Source organism: Ursus maritimus, unplaced genomic scaffold (genome assembly GCF_017311325.1).
Source record: "Ursus maritimus isolate PB19 unplaced genomic scaffold, ASM1731132v1 scaffold_35, whole genome shotgun sequence".
NCBI lineage: Eukaryota > Metazoa > Chordata > Mammalia > Carnivora > Ursidae > Ursus > Ursus maritimus.
Window position 1 is genome coordinate 11,958,482 of NW_024426119.1, and position 23,671 is coordinate 11,982,152.

The 23,671-nt window shown below is 46.5% G+C and overlaps 1 long non-coding RNA gene across 6 annotated transcripts; it reads right to left on the minus strand.

Moving 5' to 3' along the window:
* Nucleotides 1-585: 585 nt before the first annotated feature.
* LOC103676818 lies at nucleotides 586-22,378 on the minus strand. Of its 6 annotated transcripts, none has more exons than XR_005831964.1 (4): nucleotides 21,619-22,378; nucleotides 7,922-8,199; nucleotides 1,245-1,343; nucleotides 586-1,040 (listed from the first exon to the last, which is right to left on the minus strand). It is a non-coding gene; the product is annotated as an uncharacterized LOC103676818 (long non-coding RNA). The 6 variants fall into 6 exon arrangements; XR_005831963.1 differs by having other exon boundaries at nucleotides 1,245-1,415; XR_572235.2 differs by having other exon boundaries at nucleotides 586-1,343.
* Between the last annotated feature and the right edge of the window lie 1,293 nt (nucleotides 22,379-23,671).

Below are 23,671 nucleotides of genomic sequence, written 5' to 3' on the forward strand. Positions count from 1 at the left end.
CAAGGACCTCAGAAAATTCAATCCCAGCCACTTTTCAGGCCTTCACTCTGCTGCCATGCAGAACTCTGAGGCCTTCAGGATTCCAGACCCCTGGGGATTTCAAGAACCTTGGCAGAACCTTGATCAGGTCCATTCTGGTCGGTGCTAAGTTGCTCATTGTCCAAGCCCTGGTGGGCCAGTTAAATCCTGCTGCTACTCACAGCATCCTCCCCAATTCAAAGGCCCTAGGGGGTGTCCAGTCCCTAGCCATCTCCCTCCCCCAACTTAGCCACTCCCCAAAGGCCCTGCCACCTCCAGGGTGCTGGTGGAGGCCCAGCAGGTAGGCGTCCTGCCAGCCCTCAATGACCTCTGAGCCCCAGTTCCCTCCCCAGGCCTCTCCATCTCTAAGAATTAGCATGAAGTCTCCAGACCCTTAGAAAAACCCAAGCAAGGCCTCTAACTTACCCCTGGGGCACGAGAAGCCCAGCCGTCCGAAACGCAAGGGCCTCTGGAGAGGAAGAGGGAAAAATACCTCACATTCTTTTCCAGTGAGCTTGCAGAAGAAAGACAGACATGGTTCATTTCTCAATCACAGTAGTCCCTGCCTTAGTCAATAATTACCTGCTTTACTTAGAAATCCATACTCTTTGGGGAGTAGGTAGAGCTGTGGGCCAAAAACAAACAAAAAACAAAAATAAAAGTCCTTCTTTGAGTAAAGGTTACGAAATCTCTTGACTTCCGTAATTCTCAGTCTCTCTAGAGTACTGCCGTGTGGACAGAGACGGGTTCGAACTCACACAGAGACCATTTAGTACTTGGTTGCATTGTTGTTCCTCTTTGTGGAAAAGTTGCACGATGAGATTGAGAGACACGACGCTGAAACTCAGGTAAATGAGGGCTAGCCTCAGCGCACACCCAGGACCACGTAAGGTGGCGGAGATCAAGATTAAGAGAAATGGCTGTGGAGTCAAATAGACCAGAGTTTGCCTTCTGGCTCCACTGTTTAGCCGCATGACTTCAGGCCAGGGATGTCACCTCTCTGAGCCTCAACGTGTTCCTTTCTAGAACAGAGAAGATCAAGTGCCTCATGGGGTTGTGTGAAAGTTGAATGACAGACAGCCAAGGCGGTGGCGCTATGGTGAGGCACACCCCCGCTCCAGACACATGCCAGCACGTATGATAGACAGGAAATGAAAATGACACAGATGCCTTCAAAAAACAGCATTAACATGTCTGCGGGCGAGCCTGCCATGGATTCTACATACCTCCTCCCGGGGTCCCCAGCGGGATGGCAGTTAGCTTTCTCTTCATCCTGTTTCCTTCTTCCCAGCCGCCTCCTCTGCTCCTATTCCTTGAATCATTTCCTAAAATAAACAAGCGGCAGACAAGCCCTTATCTGAGACTCTGATTCTGGGGGGAAGTCTGGGTTAAGACAACTGGAAGGAGACAGAAAAAAAAAAAAAAAAAGAAGCAAAAAAAAGGGGGGGGTTGATAAACAGAAAACAAAATATGGCAGAAATTTGTTAAAATATATTAGTTACTGTAATAAATGTGAGCAGATTACCTAGATTACCTATCAAAAGACTATTTGATTAGGTTAAACAAATGAACACATTTATGAGGTACACCTAAAGCAAAACCACAAAAAAGATTGAAAATAGATGCCAGTGGGTGCCTGGGTGGCTCAGTCGGTTGAGCGTCTGTCTTCGGCGGCTCAGGTCATGATCCCAGGGTCCTGGGATCGAGTCCCGCACTGGGCTCCCTGCTTCATGGAGAGCCTGCTTCTTCCTCTCCCTCTCCCTCTGCTGCTCTCCTGGCTTGTGCGCGCTCTCTCTCTCTCTCTCTCTCACTGTCAAATACATAAAACCTTAAAAAAAAGGAAGGGGAAGGGAAGGAAGGAAGGAAGGAAGGAAGGAAGGAAGGAAGGAAGGAAATAGATGTCAGAAACAGACATACCCATCCAGTGCAAACCAAAAATATTGTTACAGGTTGAATTGTGACCCCCAAATAATATGTTTAAGTCCTAACTGCTGGTACCTCAGAATGTGACCTTATTTGGAGATAGTCATTGCAGATGTAATTAGTTAAGATGAGGTCAGACTGGAGTAGGGTGGGCCCTTCGACCAATGTGACCGGTGCCCGTATAACAAGGGGAGAGACACAGACACAGAGGAAGACAGCCACGTGGCAATGGAGGCAAGAGGCTGGTGTTATAGCACCACAACCACGGAATGCTGGAGGCTACCAGGAGCTGAAGAGGCAAGGAAGGGTCCTCTCCTACAGGATTTGGAGGGAGCACTGCCCTCTTAACACCTTGATTCTGACATTTAGTCTTCAGAGCTGTGAGAGAATAAATTTTCATTGGTTTAAGCCACCCAATTTGTGGTAATTTGTTACACAGCTCTAGGAAACGAATATACATGTCTCACAATATTTATATGAGACCAAATAAAATTTAAGACCAAAACATTATTAGGAATAAGCGAAGATAATAATTATAAAAGCAACATCCCATTGAGAATATATAATAATTATGAATTTGCATTCATTTAACAGAGTAAATTTATAATTTGCTTTATAGGAGTTGATTAATTCATATTTATAGTAAAATACTTTTAATATACTTTTATCAGGAGTTGATGGATCAAGCAGCCAAAAAAGAGGAAAGAAATGTAAGATATGAAGAGCTAATTTAGCAAACCTGACCCAGTACAAATGTGTGCAAGCCTGCATTTGAATGGAGGTACATATCCTTTTCAAGCAAGTTGACAATTTTAGCAAAGGAAGTCTCTACAAATTTGAAATAATTTATAGTATATATTGAGGGGACAGAGGGGAAGGGGTAGAGGAAGAGGGAGAGAATCTTAAGCAAGCTCCATGCCTAGTACAGAGCCCAACGCAGGGCTCAATCTCATGACCTGAGCTGAAATCAAGAGTCGGACGCTTAACCAACTGAGTCACCCAGGTGCCCCACAAATTATATTTTCTCTCCATAATGCTATTAAATTAGAAATGAACATACCCCTAAATATGTTGTAGACTAAATAGAAAGTCTTAACAAAAATTATAAAATATTTAGACTTGAGCAACCATGGAAGGTCTACATAAAACTCGTGAGATGCAGATGGAGCAGTATATAGAGGTAAATGTATAGCCTTAAACTACCTTACTGGAAAAACAAGAATGAAAATAAATGAATTAACATTTCAATACAAGATGCTAGAAAAAGAAAACAAGCAAGATACTGCATTTAAGGTTCTTTGCATATTGCTTGCCATACTGTGAGTACTCAATAGAAGAAGGTACTTAATAAACAGACATTGTACTTGTTATTATTCTACCCATAATCTTCTGATTAAGAGAGTTTTCCCAGGATTATGTAAAAATTTCATAAATAACTTGTGTTTTTGTGATTTATGATAAGAAATATCTATTTGGTCTTCATCCCTGTTTCTACACAGAGTTCCTAAAACCCTTGGGATTTCTTGCACTGAGAGCCAGAAAGGTGTCTCCTGTTATGTTAAAGAGGTGACTTTTGGAAAGTCTCTAGGTATCCTAAGGATGGGGGATGGTTGCCTGGGTAGCCAAGCGTGTGATTGGAGGCTTTGAACTTTTAATCCCACCCCTGACATCAGGAGGGAGGAGAGGCTGGAGATTGGGTTCAATCACCAACGATTTAATCAATCATGCCTATGCAATGAAGCCTCCATAAAATCCTGAAAGGAGTTCAGAGAGTTTCAGGGTTGGTGAACCTGTGGATATTTAGGGATGGTGGCGTGCTCAGAGAGCATGGAAGCTGCTCTCCCTTCCCCATACCTTGCCCTCTCCTTCTTTCATCTGGCTGTTTCTGAATTTTATTCTTTTATAATAAACTGGTAATCTAGTAAGTGAAATGTCCCTCTGAGTTCTATGAGCTGCTCTAATAAATTAAATGAACCCAAAGAAGGGGTCATGGGAACCTCTGATCTATAGGCAGTCAGTCAGAGACACAGGTAATAATCTGGATTTGCGATTGGTGTCTGAAGTCGAGGGGAGGCCAGTCCTATGGAACTGAACCTCTATGGGGCATCTGATGCAAACTCCCAGTAGACAGAGTCAGAGTTGAGGTGAACTGTGGGACACCCAGCTGGTGTCAGAGAATTGGTTGGTGGGGGGATAAGTACCCATATCGCAGTTGGTGTCAGAACCTCACAACGATGACGCCAAGCAGAGATACCCCTGTGCCCGGACGGAACTTCAGAAATCACATCGTATACAGTCTGGCATAGGCTAATAATATTCCAGAAAGATACATTGTCCAGCTCACGTTGGTCTCCTCTGCCTCTGTTAAACATAAGCACGTTCCTGAGCCACTGGGTGGGCTAGAGACTGGGCTCAGCTCAGCAGTGGCAGACTATGGCTCAGTCAAGCAGCGAGGTCCCCTGATGGAAGCTGCCGTCTGAAAGACCCTACTGGCATCTAGGGAGTTCTAGCATCAATCTTCTTGGAAGGCAACAAGGACTTAAGTAATTAGACAGTAACACTTTTTCCAAAGGTCCTGTGGATGTACCACTTCCCTAAAATTATCTTTCAGAAAAGAGGGAGTGGCCCGAGATAAGCTCTTAGTTACAGGGTGTTCTCTCAATGATTGTATTTTTGAATAACAAAATACTATTTGGAGAATATACAAAGTCCCCAAAGGAATTCTGTAAATGTTATTTTTAGATTGGTAAGGAGATCACTTGACAGAATTCGTTAAAGAGGAAGCAAAGAAATGAATAGAAACGTACGAATTTCTCCTGGGACAAGGCCTTCACAGATTTGAGTACCAGAAACTTTTTATTTTATTTTTATATTTTAAAGATGTACTGATTTATTTGAGGGGGGAAGGGAGGAAGGGAGAGAGAGAATCCCAAGCAGACTCCCCGCTGAGCACAGAGCCCAACACGGGGCTTGATCCCATGACCCTGAGATCATGACCTGAGCCAAAATCAAGAGTCAGACGCTTTACCAACTGAGCCACCCAGATACCCCACAGTGCAAACTTTTAAGGATCGTTGATCACAATGGTACTGTGGTTGGTTATGTCATAGAAGTCATATATATGCTCATACAGGAAACTTAGAAAGTTTGTCTTATGATGGGTTGTGCAAGGGGGTACTTGTGGCTCAGAATAAATTTCCAGTGACAATAACAAACATGAATTCAAAAAAGTGCTTGATCTCCAAAAACGTAGTAATTAGAGGTGACGGACTCTGGGGGACTGTGGGGAGAACTCAGAGTAGCTCTCCTGATGAAGACAGTGATGCTGAAGATAAGCCTGAGGGCTTTGAACCAAACTGTTTCATGAGATGCAAGAGAGGAAACAAGCAATCTTTCTCTGTTATTTTATAGGACATGTGGTTTTAAAATTTGGTGTACATAATAAGTTAACTATCATGACTAATATTTGACTTTTCCATCTTTATTCCTAAAAGTCTGTATATTCAAGTTGGCCCCAAATTTTCTTGTTGAATATTTCATTTAGAAAAAGAAAAAAAAATCAAGCCCAGTATTCAGAGTTGAGTCCTCTTTTACTCAGGCATGGGTATTAATCTGTAAAAGGTAAGAGGGTAAGGAGGGTCCTTGACCTTACTGGCCAAGCAAGCCCGCACAGCTGGGCAGAACGTAGCAAACTACACTTAGACTTGCTTTCCTTGTGCCTCTTTGGAGCCTGAGCCCATGGGGGCCATGAGGCCCCTCAGGACGTACTGCCTTCTCTGACCAGTGAGCAGTCAATATCCTGGCTCTTTCCAAGAAGGGTTTCTAAGCTCTTAGGACTGAATGTGTCTCCTCCCCCACCCCCATTCATACATTGAAGCCCTCAGCCCCAGTGTGATGGTATTTGGAGGTGGGGTCTTTGGGAGGTAATTAGATTTCGGTGAGGTCGGGAGGGTGAGATTAGTGCCCTTGATGAGATTACTGCCCTTAGAAGAAGAGGAAGAAACCAGCGTGCTCCTCTCGTTCTGCGTGTGAGGATACAGTGAGAAGGTGGCTCTCGCCCTCACAGGGCAGCACACCGCCAGCACCTGGATCTTGGATTTCTCAGCCTTCAGAATGGAGAAATCAGTGTCTGTTGGTTAAGGCATTTTGTCACAGCAGCCCAACCGAAGTCCTTGAGGATGCTAGGCAGCTCCCCCGGACTTCTTGGGGGAGGTTGTTCTGTCATCAGATATCCCCTCTTAATCATTTATCTCCCTGTGCCTTTTGGGGGTAGGCAGGGAATGCTCTGCTGAGCCCTTTAGATGAGCAAGGAAACAATACAGCCCCCAAATAGGGCAGGAAACAGGATTTTGCTCGCTGATGAGGGAGGGGATGTGTGGTTCTCAGGACCCTCACTGCCCCCTTCTCCCGTACCCCCTCTCTCACCAAACCTGCTTCTCTGTGGCCTAACCGAACGTGACCCAGCACGGACCATACCTGACACTTATTTTGTATGTTTCTTCTTTGTGTATTTCATTTTCAAGAACTTCTGTTTCCCCTTAGGAACCTAGCACAGGCAGCACTGAGCACAAGCCAAGGGCTGGGCACATCCTCTGATGGCTTGAGTGGCAGTGGAGAGACCATCAGACAAATAGGAGTCCCAGATGCTGGTTCGAGCTCTGCCACTATTCAGACCAGTCCTTCCGCCCTCTCTGGCCTCTTTGCCCATATGACCTGGCTGATGTGTGCTATGACCACCCTTTGACTCTGGCCAGCTAGGTGCGAGAGCTCTCCCAGGCCACAGGAGTGGCAGGCAAGGCCAGGAAGAGCCAGCCCATTACTCCAACTGAGTATGCCCTCAGGTATCCGCCCAGGAAGCAGCAAAGGTCCCCCAGAACGCAAGAGCATGGGAGCTAGAAATGACCCGTGGGACATGAACTAACTTCTATAGGCACTCCGGTCTATTTATCTCTGATGCTCCCGAGTCTGGAGAGAGGCAGAAATCTTGCACAATTCAGTCTTCCAGCCTCTCTAACCTTTCTGGACCTCTCTCAATGTTTAGCCAAGGATTTCTCACAGTCTTGTCGAGAATCTCCAGCAATTTCCCTGGGAAATCCCTTCCTGGCTAGCTCACCAAGGAAGTTAGGACGCTGGTCTGGGTTCAGCCTTCACCACTGTGTTGGGCAACTTTTTATTCATTTGTTCATTTATCTGACAAACATTTTGTGTGTAGGTGGGTGGGGGGTGGGAGGTGGGGGGAGTGTCATGTCCCAGGCACTGTGCTGAGTGGAGTGTTACTCATTCACAGTGATCACCAAGACTGGACACAGTTTCTGTCCACAGGGGCTTATGGTCTTGCCAGAGAGGAAGACATGAAGCAAATAATTATATCAAACTATAATTCAAATTTGTGATAAGTGCCGTAAAGAAAAAGTGCACAGGGTGCTAACAGGGAGAACTAACTTAATGTGAGGGCGAGGCTCAATCAGGGAGGGCTTCCCAGAGGAAGTGGCATTTAAGATCTGAGACATTCGGTTAAGGGGACGAGGTGGGGGCTGGGGAGAGGCTGCTCCAAGCAGGGATAACTTGTAGTCTATCTATAATACGCTATGGTGGGTAGGGATCAGATTCTTAGCCCCAGCTCTGGCTCCCACTGGCTGTGAAACTTTGTAGGAGTCACCCACCCTCTCTGGGCCTCAGGGTTTTGTTTTTGTTTGTTTTGCTTTTCCTCCATCTGTAAAATGGAGATCTGCTACTTCATGCAAATGGCGTGATGTTCAGGTGAAAGCAATGGCTAAGATAATCACCCTGAAAACTGTAATTCCACACAAATAAATATAAGGTATCCTTATTATTGGCCCTTCCCCTTGGAATTCACTGCATCTGTGGAAGTGGGATTGTCTGCAGGAGAACTTCAATTGACATTTAGAAAAATGAGAGTGAACTGGGTTCTCCTTATTTGGATTCTCCACTTCAGACGCAATATACCCAGATTACGTACCTGCACATGAAGGGGGTTGCAGAGGGACTGGAAACCTGGTCCCAGGTGACCTTGAGAGGTTGAAGCCAACAGACGTGCGATGGGGGAAACGGGCTTATCCAACAAACCTCACCGACAGTCCTTCTCCCTTCTTTTCCAGATGTGGCTCAAAGTGCTTTGCCAAGAATTCTAACGAGAAACAGACTCTCCCACTCCGTCCTTCACCTGCAGATTCTGTAGCTGAGATATTGCTGCCACTTCGGCTGAAAGTCCAAGCGTGCTTTGTTTTTAATTCTCCCCTGTAGGAATCAAGGCTTTTTGAGAGTTAGAGAAAGCATTTCAGATTTTTCCTTCCTTTATTCTTCAGCCAAAAAAGCAGAGGGTCATAATACGAAAGGGAGAAAACCCAGGACATTTGGTGGAGGGCTGGGGCTAATCGCCCACCGGAAGCCAAATCCTTCAGTTGAAAGAAAACAGAGGGATCCCAGTTTGCAGGGAGAGCTGTTTACTCTGTCGTGTGAACGTCCCTGTTTGCCGTCCTCACGCACCCACAGACACCAGTGTGGGTCAATGAATCTATTGTGAAATGAAAAAGGCAAGACTTGGGCCAGAAACATGTGAAGGTGGGTTTTGTCCTTTTCACCTGAAGCAGAGGTTATAAAAGAGGTTTGCCGACTCTTACCATCTGGAATTGGGAATTTTCATAACTGCTTAGGGTTTTAAAGCAAACATGGTCTTTGCTCCCGTCTCCGTGGCCAGAAATCCAGTCCTGCCTCTTCTCCATGGCCTGCCCTTGTCTCCCTGGGGCCTGTCTCTATCTGTCCTGTTTGTTTGCTCGGCTTCCCACAGCCTTGCCCTGCTCCAGCCTGCAGAGCGAGCTGGGGGCTCTCCCAGGCCCTGCCTCCAAGCAGCCCGCACAGACCCTTGGCTCCCCCTTTCTGGGTTTGTGTATAACTGTAGAACGATCATTCTTTTTTTATTTCCCATGTGATCCTGGCTCTTCAAAATATAAAATCCTTATTTTCAAAAGCTTCCATTCTCGTGGGCAATCAGGAGAGTGGTTTGGTAAAAAAAAAAAAAAAAAAAAAAAAAAGCTGAGCTGCAATCAGTCTGAGTGGTGGGAAAACCCAGTTCTTTCCTGTTGGCTCTGCCAAGACAGCATTCCCTCCCACAGCACCCCACTCCTGTCTGTGATGGCGACGTCCTCTCTGAACTGAGTTTCCCCCACAGCCAGGTTTGCCAAGACAAATCTTCACCTGGAAGGAATTTCTCTCAAAGCCGTTCTAATAGCGTGCCAACCACCAAATGAATGCTCCAAGGCTAAAAACTACCTGGAAAGGTGTTCCTTTCTTCTTTTCTTTTAAAGATTTTATTTGAGAGAGACAGAGAGAGAGAGCGCGGTTGAGAGAACGAAAGGGTGGGGGAGGGGAAGAGGGAGAAGCCAACTCCTGCAGGGCAGGGAGCCTGATGTGGGACTCGATCCCAAGACCCTGGGATCATGACCTGAGCCAAGGGCAGACACTCAACTGACTGAGCCACCCAGGCGCCCTGGAAAACTGTTTCTATGATAAAGTTACATGGAGAAAAAAAAGGGACAAGCAAAACTGAATTTTTCATGTGTTTGAAAGTAGGGGCCCACACATCACATCGAAATGAAAAATGCTTGCTTAAGAAAAGAAAGGCTAGGGGAAAATATTCCAGAATGTGCTGTTGATGAGGGAACGGAAGGCAAGCTGAGGACAAAGCAGAAGCTGATACCCTGCAACCCCCCCCCACAATGGGATGTATGTGACATTCCTCAGGCACCCCTGGCTGCCCTAAAGGACAAAGAAACAGTCCTTACTACCTGCAGCCCATTGACAAGTCCTTGAAACAGGCAGGGTGACATTCCCCTAGGAACTCAGCTGCCTCCATGTTAATACTTTGCTGGGGGCAAAAGGCAGTCCTAGCCTGACCCCCTCCCTTCCACCAAGATTCTGTAAGTCTACTTTAACATATGAAAATTCCTTTGGAAACTTCCTTTATCTCTAACCCCCCAAGATGCGTGTTGGCAATCATCCCCCAAGCATATGGCCCACTGATATACATCTGAAGGGTCTCATGACTCAGGTTTTATTAGACAGTGATAAATGACCTTTTCCCAACAACAGCTAGCCCCCTCAAGGTCCTGGAAACCTTGCTTCCAAAATTCCTTAGAGACTTACGCTATCCCTAACCCCCTCCCAACTTGAGGGTATATAATGGGCCATTCCTCACAACCCCGGTGCAGCAGCTCTTTCTGCCCACGGGTCCTGTCCCCGTGCTTTAATAAACCACCAAAGACGCCTCAAGAATTCTTTCTTGGTCGTCGGCTCCGGACTCCACCCCACTGAACCTCACGTATATTCCCCAACCTCATCACTATGGCTTTAAAGGTGAGGAGGAGCTTTCAGGTGAGGCCACTTGCCTCCATGTGAGAGCCCTGAGCAACCTACTGAGTATGCATGAACCTCGGGGTTCTCATCTGAAGACAGGAATAAGGCTCGTCCCCTCCAAGGGTTCCCGTGAGGATTAGAGGGGATGATGTTTCTGAAAGTTCTAGTGCGGTATTAGTCTTGCACGATTTTCCTCAGCCTTATGCTGGTGACTGTTGTGCATTTTCTAAATTTTCCATGATGTGCATTTTACCCTTAGCATGGGAAAAAATAAGTTTAAAATAATAACAACAAAAATATGATCCATGTTATAAGGACATTTCAAACAAGGCCCTGTTACCCAGATTAGATGCCATATCGGGGGTGGAAAAACTTCTAAAGGCATCCTAAAGCTTTAGTAATAGCTGGCCCCCAAATCATTTTATCCTGCCATTAACTCAGCCCCAGCCTCCATCCGCCTCGTCAGAGAGAAGCTTCCATTTCTTAACTGTGGCTACTCCAGGCAGTACGTTTTAGGGGTGCTCCCACAGCGGGGCAAGGAACTTGGCTTTTTGTTTTGAAAGATGACCCAGCAGGCCAAGTCTCTCTAAGAGGGTCCCCCCCACCATGTCCTCTGAAATGGCAACATTCCTCTCATCTAACTGTTTCATTAGCATCCTTTTGTAACCCGTTAAGTCCTTAACAGCAGCTTTGAGGAGTCCCACCTGTTTTCCATCAAGCCTTGAAGTGTGAGCCAGCACAAACATGTGTGATAAGTTGATGCTAAAATGCCATGACACACTCCCTGGATTTACTAGCATTTAAGAAATGAAGGAGAAAGCTTTGCCTTTTATAGCCCTGAGCCTCCCAGGCCCAAAGCAGACACAGCAGTTACCTCCTGCTAAGCATTCATTACCCACTGCTTCCAGATCCAGAGACCAAGCACCTCAGGTCACTGTGCTGTAAGGACAGGAGGACCTCTCTCTTTAGGGGTGACAGGCCCAGTGTTCTCAGCCCCAGAGACTCGGCTTGAGTTGGGCTGGGGGGGACCCAGGTAGCCATAATGTTTACAGCTCCCCAAAGGCCTGTCATGTGTAGACAAGACAGATCAGATCTGTTCAAAATGATTTGGACCATAAGCAGTGTGGCGTAGTGCAAAGAACACAGACTTTGGAGACAGGGAGTAATAGATTTGAATTCGCCATTTGAATAGGAGAAATTGTTATCTGAGGCAAGTTTCTTAAGTTCTGTGAGCGTCCGTTTCTTCACTTTTAAAGAGGGGTTAGTAATATCTGTCTCGTATGGCTGATGTCAGGATCAAGTAAAATAATACATGCAAACTGGGGAGTACTGGGTCTTGGAGCGGGTGACCAAGAGGTGTTAGATATTATTAATGAACTAAACGTCAACAGCTATTTCCTTAGAATCAGGTTTCCTTAGGAGAATGTAGCAATTCCACCATCATCTTGTGGAGCTAACAAAGCCTTTCCTGCCTCTCCTGGAGAGGCCAGTTTAACATTGTATTAGAATGTAGCTGCTGTAATAGAGCAAGAAGAAGAAATAAAATGTAGCTTTTGCAAAAGAAAATATACAACAGTCTCGATTTGCAGATGTCATAAATGTCTACCCAAAAAATCCCAAGCAATCTTAGAGAATGCAATTAGAATTAGTAAGTTTAGCAAGGTTGGAGGACACAAGGTCAATAGACAAAAAGCAGCTGTGTTTCTATAGGCTACCAGTGAACAACTGAAAATCTAAATTTAAAAAAACAGTACCACGTATAGCACCAAAGCAACAAAGATCATGAAATGCTTAGTATAAATTTTGCAAAATATATGCAAGACCTGTATGCTGAAAACTACGAACCACTAATAAAAGAAATCAAAGAAAACCTAGATGAGGGAAGTAATGTGCAGATGGGAGGACTAAATATTGTAAAGATATCAGTTCTCCCCAAACTGACAGGTAGACTTAATGTAATCCTGATTAAAATCCCAGCAGACTTTTTGTAGAAATCAACAAGCTGATTCTAAAATTTATATGGAAAGCCAAGGACCTAGAATAGTCAAAACAACTGAAAAAGAAAAAAAATAAAGTTGGAGGATTCATAATATCCTATTTCTGTACTTACTATGGAACTAGAGTAATCAAGATCAAGTGGTATTAGCAAATGGAAACAAGAAGGGAGTTTAGAAATAGACCCACATGTCCATGGTCAATTGATTTTTGATAAAGTTACAAAAACAATTCATGGAGAAAGAATGGTTTTCTCAACACATTGTGTTGAAACAATTGGACATTCATTTGGAAAAAAGAAAAGAAACTTGACCCTTGATCGATATTCCATACTTTATACAAAAATTAACTCAAAATGCATCATAGACTTAACTGTAAAACCTAAAACTATAAAATCTGTAGCAGAAAATATACAGAAAGGCTTTGTAATATTGAGTTAGACAAACATTTCTTAGCTATGGCACCAAAAGCACAATCCATAAAAGAAAATGGGTAAATCAGACTTTATCAAAATAAAAAACTTCTGCTCTGCAAAACAAAAAACAAAACAAAACCCAACCAACAAAACAAAAAACAAAAAACAAAACACTGCTAAGAAAATAAAGAGACAAGCCACAGTCTAGGAGAATGTTATTGCAAAACGCTTATCTGACAAAGGACTTGTTATATTCAGAATATATAAAGGACTCTCAAAACTCAGTAAGAAAACAAACAACCCATTTAAAAATACACAAAAGGTTTGAATAGGCAGCTTACCAAAGAACAGATATAGATGGCAAACAAGCATATGTAAATATGCTCAGCATTATTAGTTATTAGGAAAATTCAACTTAAAACCGCACACCTGTTAGAACGACTACATTTTTTTGGAAAATTGATGATATCAGGTCCTGATAAGGCTGAGGAGCAACTGTGATTCCCAGACATGACTGGTGGGGATGCGAAGTGGCGCAACCGCTTTGGAAAACAATTGGGTAGCTTCTTATAAAGTTAAACAACCACTTATCCTAGAACCCAGCAAGCCTGCTTCCAGGCGTTTATCCAAGAGAAATGGAAACTTACTTTCACATGAAAACCGTACTGAGTAAAATCTCAAGTTCTTTTGCTTTTGGCTGCGACTGTCTTTTTCTGCTGATCATACCTAATTCATAGAGAGTTTTAAAAGACAACATGTAGCTTGGTGGACAAAAGTCCTTCGGAAGAAGAGGCCCATGGGGGAGAAATTATAAACTCCGTTTTTGGCGATGAAAAGTTTGTGAATGTCCAGACTAAGCCATAAGTTCGAGGGAGATAAAGAACATGATCCTTTGGGAAGTTCTGAAAACCCAAATGAGCTTTTACTTGCCCAAAATAGCCTAGGGTCCTTCTGTCTAAAGGCAGGGAACAGCCCATCCCCCCTCCACCCCAGAAGTCCTCAGACCTGTGGGAGCCCCAAACCAGCCCTGTGTGTAAGCCCCCAGCCTAGAGCACCTTCTCCTTTGGCATGGGACATGCCTACGGAAAAGAAGTACATTTCCAGGGCCAGATCGGAGCCTCTTTGCTGACAACTAACTCATCATAACAAAAAAGGTTAGGGTTGTGCAGTAACCAACGAGAAACAGTGACACAGAGCCCTGGCTGAGGTGGGAAAATGCAGAAGACTGTAGTAGCAACGTTAGACCCACCTGTACGATGGCCAACGAACAAGCCCTCCCCTGCTCAGCCTGCACACAGCTCCAAGGAGCTTAACAGCATTAGGAGTAAATACCTTGTTGTTATTATTTTTTTTTAAGATTTTATTTATTTATTCGACAGAGATAGAGACAGCCAGCGAGAGAGGGAACACAAGCAGGGGGAGTGGGAGAGGAAGAGGCAGGCTCCCAGCGGAGGAGCCCGACGTGGGACTCGATCCTAGAACGCCAGGATCACGCCCTGAGCCGAAGGCAGACGCTTAACCGCTGTGCCACCCAGGTGCCCCACCTTGTTGTTATTTTTAACATAGCTCAACTCTCTAGTTAATCTCTCTATTGTCCCTGCCAGTAACCTTCATAAAGGGAGGGGTCCACCCTTAGAGACGTAACAGCCAACACTGGCCAGTGATTTGTCTGAGATCTTACCCCAGTGGCCCATGGAGGTCGGTACCTAAAAAAGGCTCAACATTTGTGCCTTTTATGGTGTGGTAGAAAGTTTATGGGCTCCGAAGCCAGGGAGAGCTGGATTTGAATACTGATTCTGCTCCTTAAGAGTCTTGGTCAAGTTATTTTGTCCCTTGGAATCTCAGTTTTCTTTAAAATGAGGATAATGTTACCTACCTCACAGAATTACCATAAAGATTAGAGATAATGAATGGAGAGTTTCTGATAATAGAATTTACCACTTAGTAGGCGCTCAGTAAAGTTTAGCCATACACCTACACACACACACAGATCCACATCTATGTATCATTTAGTTAGTAAATAATTAAGAAAGATAAGATGTGTGCTTTTGCTTTTGAATGCTTCTAGGCTTGGCTTGTGTCTTTTAATGGATGTCAGTCAAAATTTGCTGGCAGCAACCAGAGGAGTGAGTTGTGACATGGTTGTCATTGCGGGGCTGTGCAAACTTCAGCCAGTCTCTCTGAGCAGATCACGGAATGGAGAGCTGTGACAGGCTGCTGTGGCTAATTTGTGCCTTGTGGAAGATTGTCGCTAGAAATTACACAACCATCTGTCAAAAGTGTCTGACTTTCAAATTTCCAGTGATACATAATTCAGTTACAGAGAAAATGAAACTGTGAGTTTAACCAAATAGGAAATGCAAACAAAACCTGTCGTATTGGGACACCTGGGTGGCTCAGCCAGTCAAGCATCCGACTCTTGGTTTCGGCTCTGGTCATGATCTTAGGGTCGTGGGGTTAAGCCTGCATCGGGCTCCAGGCTCAGCACAGAGTCTGCTTGAAATTCTCTGACTTTCCCTCTCTCTCTGCCCCTCCCCATATTAGCATGCACAAGTGCTCTCTCTCTCAAATAAATAAATAAATAAAATCTTCAACAACAACAACAACAAAAACCTGGCATAGTAACCATATTAAGTATGTTCAGGAAGCCCATTCACGCGAACAGGCTCCCTACATCTATACTTCTTTTATAGCGTTTGCCTCGACTGGTGGAATCTTTAGACCCTGAATTTGAAGATTGATTAGAGATGGTGCCATGAGAAAAGAAAATGGTGTGTGATCACCCTAATAAATAATGTACACTATTATTAGTTTTTAAAAAAGGTATAATTTGGTTTGACATTTCTTTTTCTGTAGAAATCTATATTAAATTGATGATGCCTCTTATAATTGATGGCATCTTATATATTAAACATGGTAATACTAAGTCACCTCACCACGCCTAGCTGGGGCCACACACGCTCACATTTTCTGTGACATTGGCTGACAAGGCTGTTTCAAAATTAACAGTGGGAGGCAAAATACGTGGCCAATGAACACATCCAGCCTCATTAACAACTAGGAAAACATAAACTGAGATCACAACAAGATACCATTTTATCGCCATTGGTTTGGGCAAAAAAGTTATAAATGTCAGACCATAATAAGCCTTGGAATGTGAATTCACAAGATCTCACACACATTCCTTATGCTCGGGAACGTTTGGTATTTTCTCATCAGGTTGAACGTGTGCATATGCTATGACCCAGCGATTTCTAGTGCAAGAGTGTCTTGCATACAATAACCAAGAATCACACACAAGGAAGGGGCTAGTTTAGCTTGCAACTCAGTCATAACATCACTGTACTTTGCAGAAGTGCTTTATGGGTGCTTCCTATTTTGTCACACAGAGTATTAGAGACATATAGTCAGGGATTAAGGTTTCATAGAATTCATGATCTCTACTGTTTCATCAAGATACAATCTTAAGAGAAACTGCCCCATTTTTTTCTGTGAATGCATGATAGTGAATGACACGGTGGCTGACTAGCACAGCTGAGGGTCACTGCCTTGATGTCTGCTAAGTCACCTGCGGTTTTACCCACCTCTGCTTTTGCACCATCAGCCCAAACGTCCAAAAAGTGGAAAAGGCAAATAATGTCTTAGGATTATTATGTAAATCGTTTTGACCTTGCGGATTTCCTGAAAGGCTCTCAGGCACCTACGGGGGCAGCCCGCCCCCTGAGAATGCTGCTTAGTGGTGTTCCGCTCTGTGAATACACTGCAATGTATTGTCACCTTGGTGGATGTTGGGGTAGTTTCCAGTTTAAGGCCATTACAATTAACATGTAGCAGGCTTTTTAAATAAGTTTTTCTCCCTGCTACATTAACAAATGTACTTAATCCAGAGCCTGACGTACAGATGACATTTAATAAACTATGATCATTGCAGGGATTTTACAGAGATGTCCTCCCTCCTTTTTGCTTAGGATTCCCCTACCCTCTTCCATGTCAGTCACAGTGGGCTCTCTATGCCTACAGACGATCACAACATTTTTTGCAAAAGGCCATGGAAAGAAACTGATTAGTCACATTAGAGAAGGCAGAAACCAGAAAATTAACCTCTCCCTTCCCTGCATCCCGGTCCCCCAGGACGTTGCTGAACTTTTCCATAGCAGGGATAAAACACCGGAAGCAGCTCTCCAGCCAAGAAAAGGACACTGGGAGAGCAGCTGATGTCTGTCCCTTGAGACCTCTGAGCCTGCCTTCCCCAGACTCCAGGAGCCAGAGGGTCCTGTTCTTTGTTCCCTGGCAGTCAGGATGCAGAGAAAGGATCTGAGTCTCTACCATTTGGGACCTAGACCTCTGAAGGAAAGACACCGAGGCACAGGGACAGTTGGGAGATCATTCCTGGCAGTGGTGTTTCTGTGATGTGCCCTTCGTCTGTGGGCTCCTGCCCTGCCTCTCTTGGTTCCTGTCTGTTTGCCAAGCCTGGTTTCTCCAGATTTCCCACTGATTCTGTGAGCACCCAAGTGGTTTCCCTATAGATTTTTTTCTTCGCTCAGGTTGGCCCATGAGTTTCTGTTACTTGCACCCCATGACCCCGCCTCATTCCACACCTTCAGTGGAAGCCTATTCCAAAAATCCTCTCTCAGGAGCAGGTAGAAGCCAGGCCTGCCACCCAGGGGCCATCTTGGGGGCCACCAGCATGTGGGGGTTAGCTCTTTCATCCTCACGTTCAGCCCCAACCTTCCCACTAACTGCCCCAGGCCTCACCGGGGCACACAGACAGCCTCCTCGTTGGGCCGCTCCCCACTGCAGACTAACGTGGCATTATGTCCGCCAAGCCTCTTTTGCTCCCAAAGGCATTAGTCATGACCACCTCCACTCTCTGAGCGCTTGTCCTCGCCTCCAATAGCAGGCAAATCACATTCTCATGCTGCTGTTTATCTACTCGCTGTCCCACCTCCCTCTGCTCTCCTCAGGGCTTTGGGCCACCAGTGACCCATTCATGGGTGGTGACCCAGGAAGTACTTTACACTGTAGCCGACCCCAGCCCAAAATGCCTAAGACTGGAGGACAAATGTGGCCTTCTCACACTTCCGCGGGAGCCAAGGGCTGAAGAACACAGTTCTACAAAGAGGAGGCACTTAGAAGGGGAGGTTGGCTTTCCTGGAATAAACATTAGGGTTGGTTTGGTAGTGCGTCTTTCCGTAGATTCTCAGATTTTTTCCCAGGAGGGCGGCTAGGAGGTTGGAATCATCCACCAGTCTGTATCCAGCACAAGAGAATGACCCCAGGACTCCCTTACTGGAAACTCAGGACCCAGCAAGCATCTGGGTGGAGTGAAACATTTTTTCCCAGAGGCGAAAAGCCCATGTGAGTGCATCTCCATGCCTCAGTCTACCCCAGAATCCTGTAACTGCTGGAGAAAGCTGGCAAGCCCAGTGAGGATGACATGAGGGGATGATTTCTCTCTGCTGCTCCTTGACACTCACCATCAGGTCTCTTCTGACAACCCACACTCAGCATGGAGACCAGAGTCCTCAGCCAGGCTGCAGGGAGCTTGCTTTACCTGCATGCGACCCCTGTGAGTAAAGCATCTGAGACAACAACATTGGCATCACACGTGGGCCCCCGCCTCCTGAGGCTTCTGTGGTCCCTGGAGTTGCCTGGCTTGCCCTGGGCCTCATTCGCCTGTGAACAGCCGAAGGGCCCCTTAGGGCAAAGCTTCAGGAGAGTCCTGGGCTGGCCTCCCACGGATACACCATTAGAGGGGCCCCCCCAGAGGTCAGCCAGGTCTCCAGCTGGTAGGGCTCCCCAGAGTTCTCCCATCCCTGGTCTGGGCAGACAGCTGTTTCCCAGAGGTGGCTTTGCCAGGGCAAGAGTTCCCTTTGGGCCCCCATAGTGAGGTTAACTCCTTTTCTTGACGTGACCTGCCCCCGGGAAGGCAGCTGCAGGGGCTCTCACACCATGCTGAAAGGTCGGAGGGTCTCCTTCCCACAGGGCATGTTATTAAATAACCTGCTGAGTGGCCATGATCACATCACAGGAAGGATAGCAAAGGCTAGCCTTGCAAACCGAAGCTCCTGGGATTAGCTAGGGCAGGCTCCTCCCTCCCAGAATCCAGAGAGCAGAAGGTCTGGGAGAATCTCTTAAGCAGGGGTTGGGGGGGGAGTGCTCTTTAGGAGAGAGAACTCAAGGCAAACAGACTGCCCAGCTGCTTGACACTTGGAACTGGGACCTTTCTAACCTCAAAAAAGGGTTCTTCCAGGACTCAAGGCAGATGGGCCAGTGGAGATCAAAGGTGAGGAGGGGGCTCCAATGCCCTGTGCCTCTCCTGCTCCCTACCCCGTCCCCAAATGCCACACTGTGCAGCCCAGAGAACCCCGGGCCGAGAGGAGAGAACTGGGGCCTAGGGCCACTCTCCCTGGGGTGACCTTACACGCTCATTCACTTCACCAAGACTTAGCTTCCTCTTCCCTAGAGGACGCAACTGTGTAACCTGAAACCCGGGCAGACAGGTGTGTGGTCAGCTGTGAAGCGTAAAGCGCAGCACAATGTGAGCTATTGTTAGTGTTCTTTTTTGCTAAGTGTGGCCATGCCTGCCTGGGAGGTGGCAGGCAGATGACGTCAGGCTGGCAGGGAATGTGGGCCATGGGCACCTGGCTGGGCCTGTGATCCCAGAAAGTGTGTCCAGGAGCTAAGTGTCTGAGTAACAGAACGTGGGCAAGCCTGAAGGTGTGGACAGCCCTCTGTGGAAGTGTCTGAATGGGTAGCCAAGGGCACCCCCAATTTCAAGACTAGATGTTCCCCGAGCCCACCTGGGAGCTGGAAAGCAGAATGGGGGGCCCAGACTCGAAGGTCTGGGCTAGGGTGGGGCTGCCGTGGACAGGGTGGAGCCTTGAGCATGGTCTGGGAGGGTGTTGGCCACGGCCCTGCCCCCTGCTGCCTTGCTGCGTAACACTGAGCTCCTGTGCCTTTAAAACTGTTTGACATCCCTGAGATTGGAAACAGAGCTCCCCAGCGGAAGGCCAGCAGTAGCTCTGGAATGCTGTTCTAATATAAAACTCTCGCTCTCGGTGGATTTCAGTGATACTCCCAATGTCAGGCTTTGGAACGAAATCACCTATTATGGTCCTGGAAAAGGCCCCAGATTCTCTGGGCTGATCCTTCACCCGTGTGGGTTAGCCAGAACAGAGCTGTTTTCCTCTCAGGCTGTGCAGACCATCGTCCGCCCTCTGTTGACTATGACCCTGAGATTCCCGCCTGGATCCAGGACAAGCACTCAGGCCTGGGGAGGGAGTCAGTCCCAGTGGTGATTGACCCTAAGGCCTCACCCAGCTCAGCCCCTCCGGGATGCACCTCGCCACGCCCCCCGCCATCCGATGGCAAAGCCTGGCCTGGCAGCCAGGTCTCTGCTGGCCCATTCCTTTCACACCTCTAGGTCCCTCCCTCCCCAAACCAGACGGTCAGAAGTTTGTGCCCACGTTGCAGGCACATGGAGTGGGGTTCAGTCTGGACACTCCAGGTGCTCTTCATGGCCAGTGAGATCCCTGGTGGGAAGGTCTGTATTTCCCACCATGTGGTCCCTCATGAATGTGAAGACTGTCCAGCTGCTCCCCTCCTGGGCCTGGCCTTACCACTGGTCAAGTCCAATTCAAATGTGGGCTCCAGGATCAGAGCAGGGCTGAAGCCTGGTCTGCTGTTTGATAGCTGTCGTCACCTAGGGCAAGTTACTAGACCTTTCAAGTGCTCAGTTTTCTCATGTGGAAAATGGGAATAGTAATCCTATATATTTCAGGGTAAGAGATTTATATGAGCTAATCTAAAGTGAGCAGCTTAGCTCAGGAGCTCTCGAAGTGTGATCCAGGGGCCTTAGAGAATCCCCCACGCTCTTGGAGGGCCGCAAGGTCCAAACTATTATCTTGAAAATTCTAAGATATCAGGGTGCCTGGCTGGCTCAGTTGGTAGAGCGTGCGACTCTTGATCTCAGGGTAGTGAGTTTGAGCCCCATGTTGGACAGAGAGTTTACTTTAGAAAAAAAAAAAGAAAGAAAATTCTAAGATGTCATTTACCTTTTTCACTATCACAAGGGTACAGTAGAATTTTCCAAAGGCTTCTGGCCCTGACTGCTAGTACAATGTATGCTGGGTTTTCTTGTTAAGATTTTTCTCAGTTTTGATTTATAAAGTGGTGAAGTTCAGTAGATAGAACCGACCCATACAAAGCTCTAGGGGTCATCAATAATTTTAAGAGTGTAAAGGGGTCCCGAGACTACAGAGTCGGAGAACCACTGGCCTAGTGTGACACCAGGTACATGGAAGGTTTTCTATTTACTGCCCTTGGGTTATCTTCCTCCCCTGTGTCCCCATTCCCTGATTCAGTGGGTTCCATCTTTTGCACCATCAAGGCTGCATTCCATCACTCATTTCTTCCCAGCCCCAACATGAGCCTTTGCTGTTAAATATTCTAACTGCTCAGCCCGATGCCTCGGTAATGGTTACTTTTCTCTTGTTGCGAGAGCTGCATATATCAACACATGAACCAACAGGCCAGGCCATTTTTCTGTCATTCCTAAGTGGATGGCCCGAGTCTCACATGCTCAGCAAGGACAGAGGCATTAACACGGCCTCAGTGATAAAGTCTGTCTTTTTATTAACTGACCTTCATAGATTTCGTTTTCTCTTTGGTTGTCTCTGCTGAGGCTCTGCGCTGATTGCTTCCTGGAAGGCATCTAAAAGGACTTCAGACTTGCCTAGCCTCATTCCAGTGATGGGCCCCATGAAGGCAGCACTGGAGTCTCACGTGCAGCCAACCAACACGGGACAGTTCTTCACGTGGGCAACCAAGAGGCTCGACAGAGGGAGCTTCCATCCCCATTGCTCCTAGACAACGCCACCAACTTCACTTACCTCTCCTCTCGCCAGCTGAACAGGGAGACGTACTTGGAGACTGGAGGTTAAGTGGCCTCATCTTTCTGACTTAGTTCAGTGATGTTCTGGTGTCTTCATAGGTTGGCAACCTGGACAGCTGCTCTGGTACTTAATTTGGTTCTGTTAGGGGCGCCTGGTTGGCTCAGTCGTTAAGCGTCTGCCTTCGGCTCCTCCACTGGGCGCCTGCTTCTTCCTCTCCTACTCCCCCTGCTTGTGTTCCCTCTCTCGCTGGCTGTCTCTCTCTGTCAAATAAATAAATAAAATCTTTAAAAAATAATAATAATTTGGTTCTCTTAAGAATAAAAGCTACGAGTTCTGTTGGGCTTTTCTGAAATGCTGACAATGGCTTGTGGATACTCCTTCTCCTCCACTACTCCCCAGCTGGGAACAGCTCCCTACCTGCTTCTCCATAATCCTGACTTTCTTTCAGGGAAGTCGAGGCCTCGGTAGGGGTCAGAGGTGGACCACATTGAGATACTCCCTAGCAATTTCTGGAAGGCTTTCTGGTCCCATCACCCAGAGAAATTTCACCCATGGTAGAAATTAGAGACAACTGGGATCCGTTAGAAAAATCGCAGGGGCCCTGCACTATGTTGGATCCAATGGAGTAGAAACCAGGTGTAGGGGAAGGAAGGGGGGGGTTGGCGAAAAGCTGCGAGAAAGTAAGCAGAGATCAATAACGTACTGAAGGGTGCTTGTGTCAGCTTTCTAGGGCTGCTGTGACAAAATGCACAGATTGGGTGACTTAACAAAGACATGTATTTTCTCACAGTTCTGGAGACCAGAAGCCCGAGGTCAAAGTGTCGGCAGGGTTGGTTTCCTCCGAGGGCTGTGAGGGAAGGGTTTTTGCCGGGGCTCTCTCCTTGGCTTCCTCACATCGTCTTCCCTCTATGCGTAGCTCTGTGTCCACAGTTCCCTTGTAATAATAACACAGGTGATCCTGGATTAGGGCCCCCCCAAATGACTTCACTTCAACCCGATTACCGCTGTAAGGATCCTATTTCTAAATAAGATCATATTCTGAGGTGTTGGGGGTTAAAACTTTACCATATAAATGGGGGGGGGGCACAGTTCAACCCAGAACAGTGCTTATGATAAAGAAAAAATGCATCTACAACATAATCTCACTCTGCAAGTACTAGGCCCATGCATAAACACAGCCCCAGCACATGCAGAAAAAGATGGTTGACCAAATGTTCATCTCTGGGTGGTAGAGGTAAGTTGATTTTTATGAGTGTGCTTTCTTGTAGTTTCACATGTTTTTCCTTGGTTATATATTGCCTGCATCATCCAGTAAATATTCTGATAAGTAAGTATTTATCAGAAGAAAGACTAAAGGTGGTAGACTCAGACTGCCAGTCCTAACTCTGCCATGTCGTAGCTCTGTGCCTCTGGGGAATGTACTGAACCTCTCTGTGCCCGGTCTCCTCACGTGGAAATTGGGAATGGTAAGTCGTATCTCACGGGGTTGTATGAGGACTGTGTAAGTTAATATATGTAAAGTACTTGCCGCAGACAGGACGAAAACATTAGCTGTTCCTCTGTTGCAGTGCTCTTTCTGAGCCCCCAAACAGGCTGCTGTAGACAGACAAGTGCACATTATGTGATAGTATAATGGTGGTTAGTTAGCCCGCAGCAAGCCCTTCCTATGGGCCAGCGACTATGCCAGGCCTTTTAGGTGGGCTTCTGCATTTAAATCTCACCAACACCCCCTGACATAGGTACTAGTTTGATTCCTCTCTTGCAAGTGGGGAAACTGAGGCACAAAGACTAATACGGGGCAGAGGAGGATTTGAACAGGCAGTCTCGTTCTTAACCATTTTGCTACCACCCCCGAATACAAGCAGAAAGGACCATAGCGGGGCTGGGATGCTGGGCGTTTGCCAGGGGCGTTACCATCACGGCACCCCTATGTAGGAAGAAAAGATAGCATACTTAGAAAGCACCTCAGGCTGGGGTACCCCTGCTTGAGCAGGTGGTGTTTCTTGGCAGGGCCCAGAAGTGCAGATCCATAGCCTGGAATCAGTTGGCT